Here is a 13,757-nt window from a genome sequence, read left to right as displayed (position 1 = left end):
CCCAGATGACATATGACTTAGCACGTCCCCGGGTCTCCCGGGCTGCAGCCTGCTGTGTATTTTCAACATGTGTTTGGTATTATCAGTGTTTTTATAATAATAACTGTGGTCTTGAAAGGGACTAAAATTAATTAAAATGCAGCCCTCTGCCACATTCTACGTTATTATCATAGGAATCCTTGCCTGGAAAGGACCTCCCTGGGGCAGGCGGGGCGGGTGCGGTCATCGCGCCCATCCTCCTCCCTTTGCCTGGGTCTGTCCCCCCAGCTGGCCCTACCAGCCAGCCCGGACGGCTGCTAGTGGGGGAGAGTCTGCCATCTTAAGGGTTAGAGTCTCTCTTTTAAGGAACTTTGTTGGTGTGTTACCGACAGTTAAGGAAGACGGTGCAAACAGGCAGACGTGGTGCCTGCAAGAGCAAGATTCCACGTTGGTTGTGTGTGTCTCAGGCTCTGCTGCAGGCTCTCCGTGGAAGGGCACCTGCCTGAAATCATCCCGTGGTTCATCTCATGGTTCATCCCGCTGCGATCACTGGAATCAGGAAATAGTTGGGGAAGAAGATTCAGGAAGGCCGGGGTGAGGCCCTGGCCGGGGATTTGCATGTCTAACGTGCCCCCAGGTCAAAGCTGAAACCGTTGGTCTGGGCGGGTCCACGTGGACAGCCCCTGCTCCGAGGTCCCCCTCCTCCGCACTGCTGACATACGGGGCCCCAATTCCCCGTGTCGGGAAGCCACCCTGTGCCCTGCAGGGTGTTTGGCAGAATCTCAGGCCTCTCCCATGAGTTGCCAGGAATGTCCCCCTAAACTGTAAAAACCAAAAATGTCCCCAGACATGGCCAGATGTTCCCTGGGGCACGGAATCGCCTCTTGTCGAGAACCACTGATTTTGGGAAAGGCTCTCTGGAGATGGCTGCTGAGACCCAGGTGTCCAGGTGGAGAGAGGGGCTCTTTGTGGTTCCCCAAAACCCCACCCTGCGACCCCCTCTCCAGGGAGGCAGCTCTACTCCAGGGAGAAATGATAGGCGAGTGCGTCACCGTCACTCTTGAAGAGGGGAACAAATGACTTGCTATGAATAACATCCTGAGGTTTGTGAGTGATTCACTTTTGAAAACAAATCAGAGCAGGTACTAACATAGCAACGCCGTTTGCCGTCTCTCCAATTCCAGTTCGGTTTTCCAAGCGGCCAGAACTGACCACTGCCACAGGCGCGTCTCATGTAGGTCACAGCCCTGACTGCGGGGATAACTTTTGCTCATACGCCCTGAGTCGTGATGCGATTACCAGTGACTGGTGTGTTTCACTGTTTCGTCACACCTGGGTTTGTCCAGGGGGACGACGCTGAGGACAGAAGAGCTATCGTCCAACGCCACCGGAAGGAGAACCCCAGGGCCCGCTGGCGGCGCTCAAGAGGCCACGAGCCCTGCTGGCTCCTGTCCATTGGCTTTCCCATCACTCGGCTGCTCAGCCTCTCCCAACCCACACCACCTGGAGCCCTCTCCCTGGTCCTCAGGCCATGACTGACGCTCCCTTCTCCTTCCTGTCTCTGCTCCAATGTCACCTTCTCGGGGACGGTGGGTGCACTTGACCTCCAGCTAACGTTGTCCTCTTCCGCCAAGTCCACTGCTATCCTAGCATCCTTGTCTCTTTCTGGAACACCTGTCAGTCACCGTGGTTTGTGTATAGAGTGGGCTCCCCGGGAAGCAGATGCAGAGATGGAGTTAGGGTTTATTGGGGTGTAACGCCTATAAAAGAAAAAAAAGGGGGGGGGTGTAAAACAGGCTTGGATAGGAGGGGCCATGAGAACGTGAACCTGCAAAGTCTCCGGGAGCCCACGAGGAGCTCTGGAGTGGAGACTGCCCGTCGGAGAAATCCCCTGTGGGTGGAAATGGCTTGGCTCTTGGCCCGCCGCCTCGCTCAGGCACTGGCCAGGGGTTTCCCCAAGAAGAGTATGCCCTCAGCTGGAAAGCCGAAGAGGACCTTGGAGGTAGCGTGGCTGGGGGCTGCGAGCTAGTCAGGCTCCTTCAGCCAGGCCGGGAGTCCTCGGAAAGGGCATCTGAGCAGCCCCACTGCGTGCCTGCCCTTCCGGGTTAGAATGTGCATCCTCCAAGAGCAGAGATCTTGGGGATCTTTCTTGTGGCAGATCCCCATCCCCGCCCACTCCCCAGAACAGGGCCTTCTGCAGAATAGGGGCTCCCACAGCACTGCGGAGAGACAAATGCATATCTGGGGGGGTGTGGGCAGAGAATGGGTGCTCTGAGATATGTCAAGCTCTTTTGCCCCCTGCGAGTGCTTCTTGGGTTTTAAAGGCTTAAACAACAATATGACGTCAGGGCATCGGGCTGCTTGCCTCTTGGAGGGTGGCCTCTGGGAAGGCGGGGCTGGGGGGGACATCTGCTGCGCCTGTAAGTCAGGGGTGAGGACGACCCGGGAAGGGGAGGGGCGCAGCCGCCCGGGGATCCCAGAGGAGAAGGAAAACAGAACTATCAGGTGGGCCAAAGGCACATACCAGGGGGCCGTGGGTGCCTGTCAAACCGGAATGGTTATCTGGTCTGGCAGAGCCCAGCACCTTGGGTGGCCAACAGACCTGAGATACGGTGTTCCCAGAGGCAGCGGGCGGGGGAGATTGTCCTTTTTTAGTTCAGCCTCTCCCCCCCCACCCCCCCCCCCCCGCAGCATTTTCCTCTGCTAATGGACTGGGCTGCGATGGACTTGTCCCCAGAGCGGCTGCCCTTGTGGGGAGGCACCTTGAAGCCCGAGGTTCCGGACCCCGCGTGCGGCATGCATCGAGGCACAGGAATCTTCCTGGGTGGCAGGGACGCCTGTGGGGCCGGTTCTTCGGGGGTTCGGGGTAAGGAGCCGAGGCTGTAAACTCTGTGCATGGGAAGAGGGGGGCAGGGGTCTGTCCTGGAGAGATGCCTGACTCAGAGAAAAGATGTGAGCCTCTGTTTACAAAGTCAGAAATGCAAGAACTTCAGCTTGATTTTCTTACAACTGCGTTCTACCAGGACATTTCAACCCCGGCCCCCTTTTAGTTGGGGCCACATGGAATTTCCGGGACTGGGGAGGGTTAGCAGAGCAGAGTGGCTTCAGGAGCTGCTGGCCTGCCGCGTCTGCGTCATGTTCCAGGCTGGCCTCCCCCGACACCGCCATAACCTGCTCAAGAGGTTCTTGGCCATCAGTCCCCACCAGTCACTGCTGAGTCATCTTTTGCTCCCAACCAGAGACCCTCTGGGGCCACAGGCCTCCAGCTACTGCTTTAAGGAGCCTTGGAAACACCCCTGACCTGGTTCCCAGAATGTTGACTCAGTCCCTGCCCACCCCCAACAACACAGGGAATCTCTCATAGTCCTTACCCAAGTGCTGCTTGGCTCTTCCGTATCCTGTGTTTCCCCCCAGTGTGTTCCAAAGCCTTCTTTGAAACTCCAACTGGACTTGATCATTTCTTTGATTTTCTGCTGTGCTGGCCATTCTCTGATACAGCGGTTTCCACTGGGCCTCGCTCACTAGCCTCGGAGAAGCCTAGGAGGACAAGGAGACAGTATATGGGGGGAGAGGAGGGGCTGTGAGCACTGGTTAAGGGGTCTAGACCATCATCCCACTGCACCTGTCCTGGGGAACTTGACCTGGCTCCTTTCCAGCCTCACCTAAAGCTTCTTTCCCCGTTCTGCGCAGTCTGGGCGGGCCGGGCCCGGAGAACTAAGCAGCTGGGTCATTTCCCATCCCTCCACTGTTTCCCTTAGCAAGTCCTTCCTTTGCCCTGGCCAGACCCCCTCATACTGGGGAGAGTGGACAATGTGGTATAGCCCGCGGAACAGAAACATCCCACGTGACCCCATGTTGGGACCTCAAAAACCGTTAGATCCAGATTTAGTTCCCCCAAATCCACATCCAGGTAGTGTGTCGAGGTGGACGGAACCAGGGCTTCCAAGTGAGGGTGACGCGGGCTCAAAGAGCAGCTTTACCGCTTAGCAGTGACCCTGGAAAAAAAAATCGATCTCTTTCTCCAGGAAATGTCTCCATGTCCACATCTTTAAATGGACCTAGTAACTGTGAAGGTAACATACAACGAAGTTTGTGAAGGTTTTTGGCCAGTCCGTTCGCCACCGATGCTGGGCGTCCCCTTCTCTTTCTCCTTGGACGTCCACAGATGAGAGGACAGCTCTTGTCTCTGTAATCCAAGCATTTCAGGCTGAGGATGTACGGGACACTCAGATAAGGAATGAAAGTCAACCAAATACAGAGGAAGAATAATTCAGACCTTTCTGTCTTTTCTTTCTTAGCTCTAATACCTGGGAAGATGGGTAGGTGAGTATGTCCTCTTGGCACAGGACCAGCATGGTGTGACTCAGTCTTCTGCAATGCCTCGCATGGCTGGGGACTTAGTTCATGGTTGAGAGTGTGTTGCTAGGAAGACATGTTGCCTTATTCAGTATCAATTTCTTCAGCTGGAGGGCCCATCCCGTCTCCTTGTTATGGGTACTTGTCTAATAAAAGTACAGCTAGAACACTGGAGACGGAAAGGCACAATAAAATTCTTGCCTTTAAGTGAACTCACCATCGACTGAAGCCAAAAGTCTACAGGAAGGGTGGTGGGGAGGGATTGTTTTTTTGTAAGTCACGGAGGAAGCATGTACGATCGCCACTACAATTCCTTCCAGGCATGAAGCTGGGTTCTGTACCCTTCTGAAGTCAGATGATTCCTCGGGCTTTGTACGCTCTTGGTTCAAGGTCACTGCTGAGAGCTCTTCTGCTTTGGAGAGGTAAAGGAGAAGTCCTGGGGTTTCCAAGGAACAGCTCGTTTCGTGAGAGAGGAGAGCTCAGAGCCTATGGCCTCGGAGGGGCAGGGCCAAACCACAATGGGGTCACTTGGGTACTCGACCACCTCCTGTTTGGGTTGTCAGGGGCCCAAAGGCAAGGTGGACCATGCATTACATTCCTCAGGCGTGAGCCTTTGGTTGAGGAATGAGGGTTCTTGGCAACATTCCTCGGGAATTGAACTGTCTTTATTCTGACTCAGAGGGCGGGGGCTGAGCAGGGCTGAGAGAGAAAATGGAACTGGACTAGGTGAGAATCTGTTACCTATCCTTACCTTTACCCAGTCACCTTGTCCAAAAGCAGTGAATCGGTAAGACTGACTGTAGGCTCAGCAGCGTGTGGATCCCACCTGCTGTCCCGGAGCACCAGCAGGGGGCCGGTATTAAGGATTGTCCCATTTTGGCAAAGCTATTTTGTTTACCTGCTTGGTGCCAAGCAGAAGGGGCAGTAGGTGCATAAATATCCCTACCTACTCACGACCTGCCACGGGCCTTCAACATTGACTGCTTCCCTGCTGCCGAGAAGCTGACAGCTGTCGCCCGTACTACACGTCCACGGAAAGGGCTCAATGCTCAGGCAGAGTTCTAGACTCACACTCAGGGAAGTTAGAGCCGGAAGGCTCCTGGAGAATAATTAGATCCACTCAACACCCTTGTCTTACAGCAGAGACACGAGGGGCTGGGGAGTGGGGTGGGAGGAGTCTGAGGGCACAGAACCAGTCAGTGGAGGAGATGCAAGCTCAGATCCAAGCAAGTGGGCGTGGGGTCCTGGAGCTTTTTGAAAGTCCAGCTGTGATCAGGCGTGTCTCCTGCATTCGAATGGACAACGGCGTGTGTGCTTGTCCCCTGTCTGTTCTTCTCCTTCCTGCGCCCCCTGCTCTGGGCCGGGGGGACTGACCTGTGTGAACTGCACCCAGGGGGCTCCCCCTTGCCTCCCTGGCTTCTGGACATTGACTCTGGACCGTGGCAAATTTTGGAGGAAGACGGGAGAGAGGGAGGCTAGTGAAGCCGGGACGCTCACAGCACCTCCCTCTCTCCCCCTGCGTTCTCTGGGCAAAGGTAGAGCCCCTGTGGATGGTACCATCCCTCCCGAACCCCCTACCCCTGCCTGCATCTTGTCAAATAATCCTTTTACCCTGACTCAGCTCCCATTACCTAATTTGAGCGTGTCGTCCATCTCCCGCCGAGACCCTGACCAGCACCGTAACTGGAAGTTTGATGGAAGAATTTAGAAATTGCAACGGCATATATGGGTCCCTCTTGCGTTTGCATTCCTTAAGGGTAAGCTAAGCTTCTGAGAGCCTCACTCTGGAGAGACTGGGGAGCGGGGAGGGAGAGGGTGGACCCCACGGAGAAAATCACAGGCACTAGCGAAAGGCTAGCGACTCTCTTCTGTTTTTGCCTCTTATAATACTGTCGTTGCTATTCTTACTGGAATTGAAATCATGCAGGCGATGTGGGACTGCGTGCTGGTTGTAAACAGATGAATCAACACAAGTGCTCGTAGGGTGATTAATTCAGGGCTCCTAGCGCCGTCACCTCCTTCCTTCATCCTAGTGGGCTTTGATCTAGGCCTGCTTTCTCGGTATTTTTGTAGACACGCACATACACACACGCGCAAATACAGAGCTTGTAAAACAGAACCTTGGCTCATTCTGTATGCATCGTTCTGCCATTCTCCCTGTCTGTGTATACGGACCCCCGCCCTGCCCCCCATTCTTTAACTGCTGCTTAAAATTCCATCACCTGGATATATAATCAGTTATTTAACCGGTCTGTGGTGGTATAAACTTCTAATAGTCTTTAACCAGTAGCCACAAGATTGCAGTAAGCATTCCAACACGTATGCACCCATAGGCAGGTATTCCCTAGGGGCAAATACATAGAATCTATACATAGATTTAGGTTGAAGAGTATAACTTAAACCTGGTAGCTATGCCCAGCAGACCTCCAAGAAGCCCGTGTCAGCAGGGTGAGAGGTGAGACCTTGTCCTCACGGTACTTTCTAAAGTGTGGACTCCCACGGTTCCTGGGACACTGAGCATCTTTTCCTGTGTTTTACCACGTGGATTCCTCCCGCAAGTCCCCTGTTCCCTTTTCCACAGTCTTGTCTTTCTCCAGGGTGGCTCTTTGACTTCGTAATCTTCCGATATGGAGACAAGTAGACACAGTCTTGACTGTTCCCCGGAGCTCTACCCAAATTCGAAACATATGGTTTTGCCAGAGGCTTTCAGCAAGTGTCCAAAGAGAACCACGATTAAAAAATGAAAGAGGAAAATCCAAATCTTGAAACGCACGGATCGTATATCCCTTCATGTTGGCTTATATAATTCTACGTTCTAGTTGACATGTTTAATGACAGATCTTATCTGTCTACCTATCATCTACCTACCTACCTACGTTTTGAATTTGCTTGGATGTTCTCTGCCGTGTTCTTGAGGTACAACTGCCCTTGAGAACATTATATGCATATATGTGAGCTGCAAAGACACACACACACAAGCATGCCCACAAATGTACATGTCCCGTTATTGGTTCTGTTTCTCTGGAGAATTCTGCTGATCAGAACGTGATTCCCCTGCCCACCTTGGCTTTTAAGAAGAGGAAACTAGGAGACCCAGAGGCTGCCACTGAGACCGCTGAATAAAAACTCATGAGGGCAGTCTGAACCCTGTCCCACCGTCGGCTTCCAGACACACATCCCCAGTCCCGTTCCTCTCCATGTTCGGCCATATTTGGCCCCTGGGTTTCCTCGCTGGCTGGTCCCCAGTCCTTCTCTGTCAGCAAGAGAGCCCTTTTCTGGTCCTTCCTGGTGTCAGTGAAGACCATCCCCGTGACAGGTCCGTTTGGCCATTTTGCAATCCTTGTCATCGGCCTGGAAACGTGCCTCAACAGCCTGCCCCCTCTGACTTCTTCCAAGTCACTAGCCCCAGGAGTGTGCCCAGCTGTCTCCACTGGGTCAACTGCTAGCATCACCCCCACCCCGTGGTAGCTTCTCCCACCCTCCACCCCCACCCTGGGGGCTTGTGCCACGTGAGATCGGCAGAGGTCACGTGTGGAGTAACGGGGAAAATGGGGCAGGGCCTGGCGCTGCGCTCCTCTGCCCCCCTAAACCATCAGAGCACACATAGCTCCTTCTCACTGCAGCAGAATGATGCCCCCCACCCCCAAGTATCTTGGAAGAGATTTGCCCTAGTTAAAAAAAAAAAAAAATAAGTCTTAAAAGGAAAGCCTCTCAGGCCATGTCGCTTTGGGGTAAGGAAGAGGTGGAGATCTCGCCTCCAAAGCTTCCTGTTTTCAGGCAAGCGGGAAGCACAGTGCAAACATCCTTCTTCATTGATGGTCTTTGTTCTTGCTCAGTCAGTGTGCTGTTCAACCGGGTGGCCCATCAGACGCATGCTCCCGACGTCGGAGCTATCTGCTTCAGATCAAAAGAAAAAATGCATGAGAATGCGCTCGGAAGGCCTGGTTACCACACACACGCCAGTTATAATCATAATCATAAACGCTGGGCCTGGGACCTCTCGGGGAATCTAGGACTTGTCTCTCCCTGCGATCGGTCTCCTCCCTCGAGCTCAGGCCAGCCAACGTGGACTGCATATGAATGTTCCAGGCGCTAAGCTGCACACGGTGCGGGGGTGGGGGTGGGGGGGAGGATCTCACTCCCTAGTGGGATTCTTGATGAACCAGTTAGAGGACAGGCGTTTCCATTTCTCCCAGGCAGCACAGTGGCTGAGAGATCCATTCATTCTGTCCCTTTGGGCACCCAGCTTTCCAATGTTGTTTGAGAAAATAAACCCAGCTTCTCCCTTCTTCTTTCTCCTTTCTCCCCCCGGATCTAGGAAATGCAAAAACACACCTCCCCATTTGCTCAAGACCGTCCCAGTTTGCATGGGTTTTCCCAATGTGGTTATTAATAGGACATTTCTGCTCTCAGGACTGTTCCTGTTTGGATGACCAGGTTCTGTGGGTTCTCTAGGCGTAACCCTTCTGGGCAGCCGGGACCAAGTTGAGGACCTTTCCTAGGAGCCAGCACAGGGCTTGCTTGGCACCCAGAAGAACCCTTGGAAATGACTATTGTGAAACCCATTGCGCTGTTGGATGATCTTGGTGATTTGATACCTGTGAAAAGCACAAGACTGGGGGTCTGGGCACTCTCATGAGGGTTTCCTGTACAGCCTTCAAATAGTTAAATGTGTGGAAAGAGCAAGTGGCCAGAGGAGTAGGGGGTGATGTTCATGTGGTATCCTTACACTTTGAAAAATGACCCCAGCTTTGAAACCCCATCAGTTGGGTGACTGAATCAAGTCAAGGCCTTCGGGGAAGAAACCGGGCTTTAGGAAAATGGCAGAGTTGGGTTAAAAACACAAGCGTGAACGGAAGCAGTCTCTGAGCCTGTTTGTGGCAATCCGTGGCCACACATCCAGTGGTCTGGAGAGTACTTGGCACGGAAGGAAGAGTATCTGCCTATATTCTTGCTCCGGGCTGTCGGCTCTGGGAGGTAGGTGAGATCAGAAAGCTCATCCCCACTTTTTTGTCGTCGTTGTTGTTAAGACAAGGAATCTTTGGCAGTTGCACAGCTAAAGGGTCTAGAATCAGAGTCTAATGGGCCCTCCTCCAAGCCCAGTGTTCTTTCCAGTCCTTATCACAGAAGCGGTTCCGGGGGCGCTGGTAGGAGCCCTGTGCCTTCTGATGCTCTGTGCAGGGAGACCCTGCTGGTGGGCCCAAGGTTGGGGTTCTGTTCTAGCAGCTCAGGCAGTGACCAGACAGATCAGGGGTGGGGGTGGGGGGCAGGGAGGTCACACCAGCTGAGCTCCCTGCACAATTTGCCTCCTGCACAGCCCCGGGAGCAGGGAGCCGAGGACAGATGTCGCCCGCGTGTGCCACGCTGGCGCTCCCACTACGTGATTGGGAACATGTGAGGGCAGGGCGAGTGAACTGCGGGTGACCCCGAGGAGAGGGAGGCTAATTAAAGCTTCTCTTCCCCGCACTTCAGTCACAAGCCCCCCTGCCCTTCCTCCTGATGGTGCAGCAGATAAGGAGGGATTGAATTTATGAAAAGCGATGAAGATGTTTGGATAAGCCACAGCACCAAGGCAAGCCGGCCCGACGAGTTAGGGCCTGACAAGGCAGCAGGGGTGCCTGAAAGCTTCTTGAAGGGACCTGCGAGGCCAGGCCAAGAGGAAGGGGGAGAGCCAAGGTGATTGAACTGAAGGTGACACCGTGGGGGCGTGGCCTCGGGCAGGCACATCATGGGGGCGTGGTTTCGGGCCGGCACGCCGTGGGGGCGTGGCTTCGGGGCAGCACACCTCTGCCAGGCAGGTGGAAGTGGTCTTGCCCAGCGCTGGCCCCACAGGGTGATGGTCTGACTTGGCCCACGGCTTCCAGACCTGCCACCTGGGTCCCAGGTTCCCAGGAGAGCCCGTGTGAGCCGAATAAACGGGAGAACATGGAGCCGATGAGTGAAGAGTGGGTGGGAATTGAGGAAAGAGCACCTCCCTTCCAGAGATGAAGGGGTGAGGCCGCCCCCAGGGGGAGAAGCAAGAAGATGAGAAAAGCCATCGGTTTTGAGCATTAGCCATATATACCAGGCACTGTGCAACGGGCTTTGTATGCAGCATCTCACTTAACCCTCTGATAGGAGTGCTGTGGCTGTTACCATGCCCCTCCTACGGACGTGGAAAAAGAAACCTCAGAGAGGGTAGGTAGCTTGCTCAAGGCCACACAGCTGGATTTAGGAATCTAAACCAAGTAGTGAATAATAAAAAGAAAAAAAAAGGTGAGACTCTGGAGCCTCTGTTCTAAATCAGCATGCCCCCAGCCCCCTCCACTGTGCCACACGGCAGGGTGGGGGGCAGGGGGGTCTACCAGGATTGGAGGGCGAGCTCCATCTTCTGTCCTAGGATGCCTCGACCCATTCAGTAGTGGGCTCCCGAATTGTCTCTCCCACCGCTCCCTCTGGTCTTCCTCAGGGAGTAGATGCTATCCACCTCCCAGCAACACCCCAGAACCCTGAATCCTGGCTTGTGGAAGCACAGCTTCGAAGGTCTTTGGAGTGAAATGCCCCAACAGCTGCCTCACCCCAAAGACCCAGGCCTGCCTGTCACAGAGGAGCCATGGGGTCCCTTGGCCAGCTGGCCTCCTGCTCTGGCCCACGTGTGCCCGCCTCGGGGCAGCCGGAGAACCGGCGCTGTCCTTGGCTGTGTTTCTTCCAGGTGCCGCCCACCCACCTGCATGGAGCCTGGGAGTCTCGGGCAGAGGATGCGGGCTGAGCGGCCGTCTTGGTCTGTGTCCCTGAGGCCAGGGGTGGGGACCAGGAGGAAGGCAGGCTGCCTGGCGTGAGTGTAGGATGCCTGGTGTTCTGTGGGATGAATGCATCACTGACTTCTAAATGAAGGGAGACCACCAAGCTCAGCATGCTGGGGAAGGGGTAAGGACCACAGCGACCAGGCTTCTCACCCTTGGCAGGGTTTCTGCAACACAGTCGTCCTGGATCTCAACTTTCTCTTGCCTCCCAGAGGCCCGCCTGGAGGAGGTAAGAGCATAAACAACACTTGCTGAGTCAGAGCCTCTGCTGGGGAGAGACCTCCTAAAACTGGGTACCCCCATCTTTTTTTTTTTTTTTTAAACCAAAGTGAAAACTCAAACCATTTGAATGAGTCGACTCTATGGGAAACTCATTACAGCTGATTCCAAAGTCACACGTCGCACATTATTTTCAACCCTTGATTTTCCATGACATTTCCCCTTTGTTGCGAATCCCTTGCTACTGAGGAAGCAGAACTAGGATTCCAGCAATTAAGGCTGGGGCCGTCTGGTGTGGGCTGGTCTGATCCAGTTGGCGCTGGGATGTAATCAGAATGAATAAAGCCAGGGTGGGAGAAATGTCTGTGCATTTTGATAAAAAAAAAAAAAATACCCTCCATTCTGGTTAAATGCAAGGCACGGTGTATAAATCAGCCCGGTCACTTAAGTTAATAGCGCAGACTTGGTTTTAATATTGGTCTCAGGGTGCCTGAGACTCATTTCATTAGTGTCAGTTTAACAGTTGGATACATGGGCCAGGGGTAACATTAATGATTACTTGTGAGTTAAGTGGACACGAGCTCTTACGTAAAATGCCAACAGCGCAGAGACCTTCCCAGGCGCTGTTGCCGGCAGGCGCCACCCTTGGCGAGAGCCCTGGTGGGCAGGGTGCGGCCACGGGTCTGGGGAGCTGGAACTCCCAGGAGGATGGCTTAAGAAGGATCCGTAAACCCCAGCAGCCCTGACAGGGCCTCACCTGGAGCTCGGCCCAGGATGCCCCTGGAAAGGTGAGCCGTCGCCCCTGTGGGGCTGACTCATTGTCTGAGCAAGGGTTTTCTCTACGGAGCCCGAAAACAGGCCGGGAGGCAGCTCCCTAGGGTCCAGAGGCAGTGAAGGGAGCGGCCCCTGGGCCTCTCTCGGGGAAGAAGCCACTTTTGCAGCCTGGGATGTGTTTCCTGTGCCAAGATGGGATGCTTACCAGTGATTTACGCAGACATTTATAGAAAGCATACAGGCTTGCTCATTCATAAAATAGAAGAACAGTGTGTTTTTGCCTGGCAGGGCTCTGGGGCAGCTCTCAGGGTAGCGTGGCTGATTGTAATCATTTCTGGAAATGCCCCGATTTGCCGTGAGGGGTGGGGAAGGCTGAGCGGCACTGGAAGGGGCCCCGAATGGAACCTCAGTGCAGGTCACCTGTCCCCGGGGACAGAGCTGAACTGTGAGTGAGGACACCTTCCCTCTCCTGCGGCCCTGGGGCCCTCCCCTGCCCTCAGGCCTCCTCCAGACAGACCCTCTTCTGTCTTCCAGAGCTTCCTGGCTGGTAGGGGGCTGCGGTCAGGGCCACGTGATGTAAGCCTAAGAGGACCGCCTTGTCGGAACCCTGAAGGAAGGGCTTTCTTCCTGGCCTTGTCAGGCCAGGGGTCTCTGGGGAGCCCGCCCTGCTGTGGACCCCCACCCAGTGGGGCTTCAGGCCTGGCTCTCCCTAAGCAGCCCTTGTCCTCGGTTGAGCTGACTGGTGACTCACCGCGCCCGTGTCTTCACCACGCAGTCTTGCCCGCGGGCCTGGTGGGCGGGTGGGCAGCAGAGAACCAGTTTTGTCAGAAGGCAGAGACCAATAAATAGCGATTTTATTTCACGGCTGCTCTGACGTCCCAGCTCTGGCTGCCAAGTTCGAGGCCATGGCTTTTGGTGGTATAAGGGACAGCAGACCTGGCATTTTTAAGTGAAGAACAGAATCCGGACAAAAGGCAAAGTTCTACTTTTTGTGTTTTTTGCCATCCACTTTCGAGCCGAAAGCTCAGAAAACAGGAGGCTCGGACCCAGACGAGCGCTCTGAGTCTTGTCCCTGGAGAAGGGGTACCAGCCACACGCCCGCCATGAGACGCTGTAGAAAGATCCATGGGAGCCGTGAGCAGGGCAGGAGGGACAGAGACACAGAGAGGGAGAAGGACAAGACAGGGTAGGAGCCGAGAGGAAGGGCAAGTCTGCTCAGGGTTCCCTGAGCCACAGGGAACAGGCCACCACAGCCCGAGCAGCTTAAACCACAGACAGCTATCTGCTCGCAGGTCTGAGGCTGGAGCGCCAAGGTCAAGGCAGGGCAGGTTGGTGTCTTCTGCGCTCTCTCTCCTTGGATTGCAAACGCACCTTCTTCTCGCGTGTCCGTGCAATGCACACGTGCCCGTGTCCTAATCTCTTCTTACAAGGCCACTGGTCCAGATAGGACCCACCTGGATCATCTCATTTTTGCCTTCGTGACCTCCTTAGCGACCCTACCTGCGAATATAGCTCGGGTTTCCAAGTCCCCAGGTACTTCTCTGGGCCAGACTGAGCAAAGCGCCAGTGGGAAATACGGTGCCTAATTGAACCCTCGCACAGCCCTGAGGTGGAGGTGTGCTTGTTCCCATGTGCAGAGGAAACAGG

General features: G+C 54.6%; 1 long non-coding RNA gene across 1 annotated transcript; it reads right to left on the bottom strand.

The window, feature by feature from the left end:
• Positions 1 to 4,785, bottom strand: LOC116577808. The gene is made up of 4 exons (XR_004280624.1): positions 4,553 to 4,785; positions 3,351 to 3,516; positions 1,130 to 1,739; positions 1 to 528 (listed from the first exon to the last, which is right to left on the bottom strand). It is a non-coding gene; the product is annotated as an uncharacterized LOC116577808 (long non-coding RNA).
• Positions 4,786 to 13,757: the final 8,972 nt, after the last annotated feature.

This window comes from Mustela erminea, chromosome 18 (assembly GCF_009829155.1).
Source record: "Mustela erminea isolate mMusErm1 chromosome 18, mMusErm1.Pri, whole genome shotgun sequence".
NCBI lineage: Eukaryota > Metazoa > Chordata > Mammalia > Carnivora > Mustelidae > Mustela > Mustela erminea.
The sequence above is the reverse complement of the archived record's forward strand: the minus strand, read 5'-3'. Positions and strand labels throughout refer to the sequence as shown.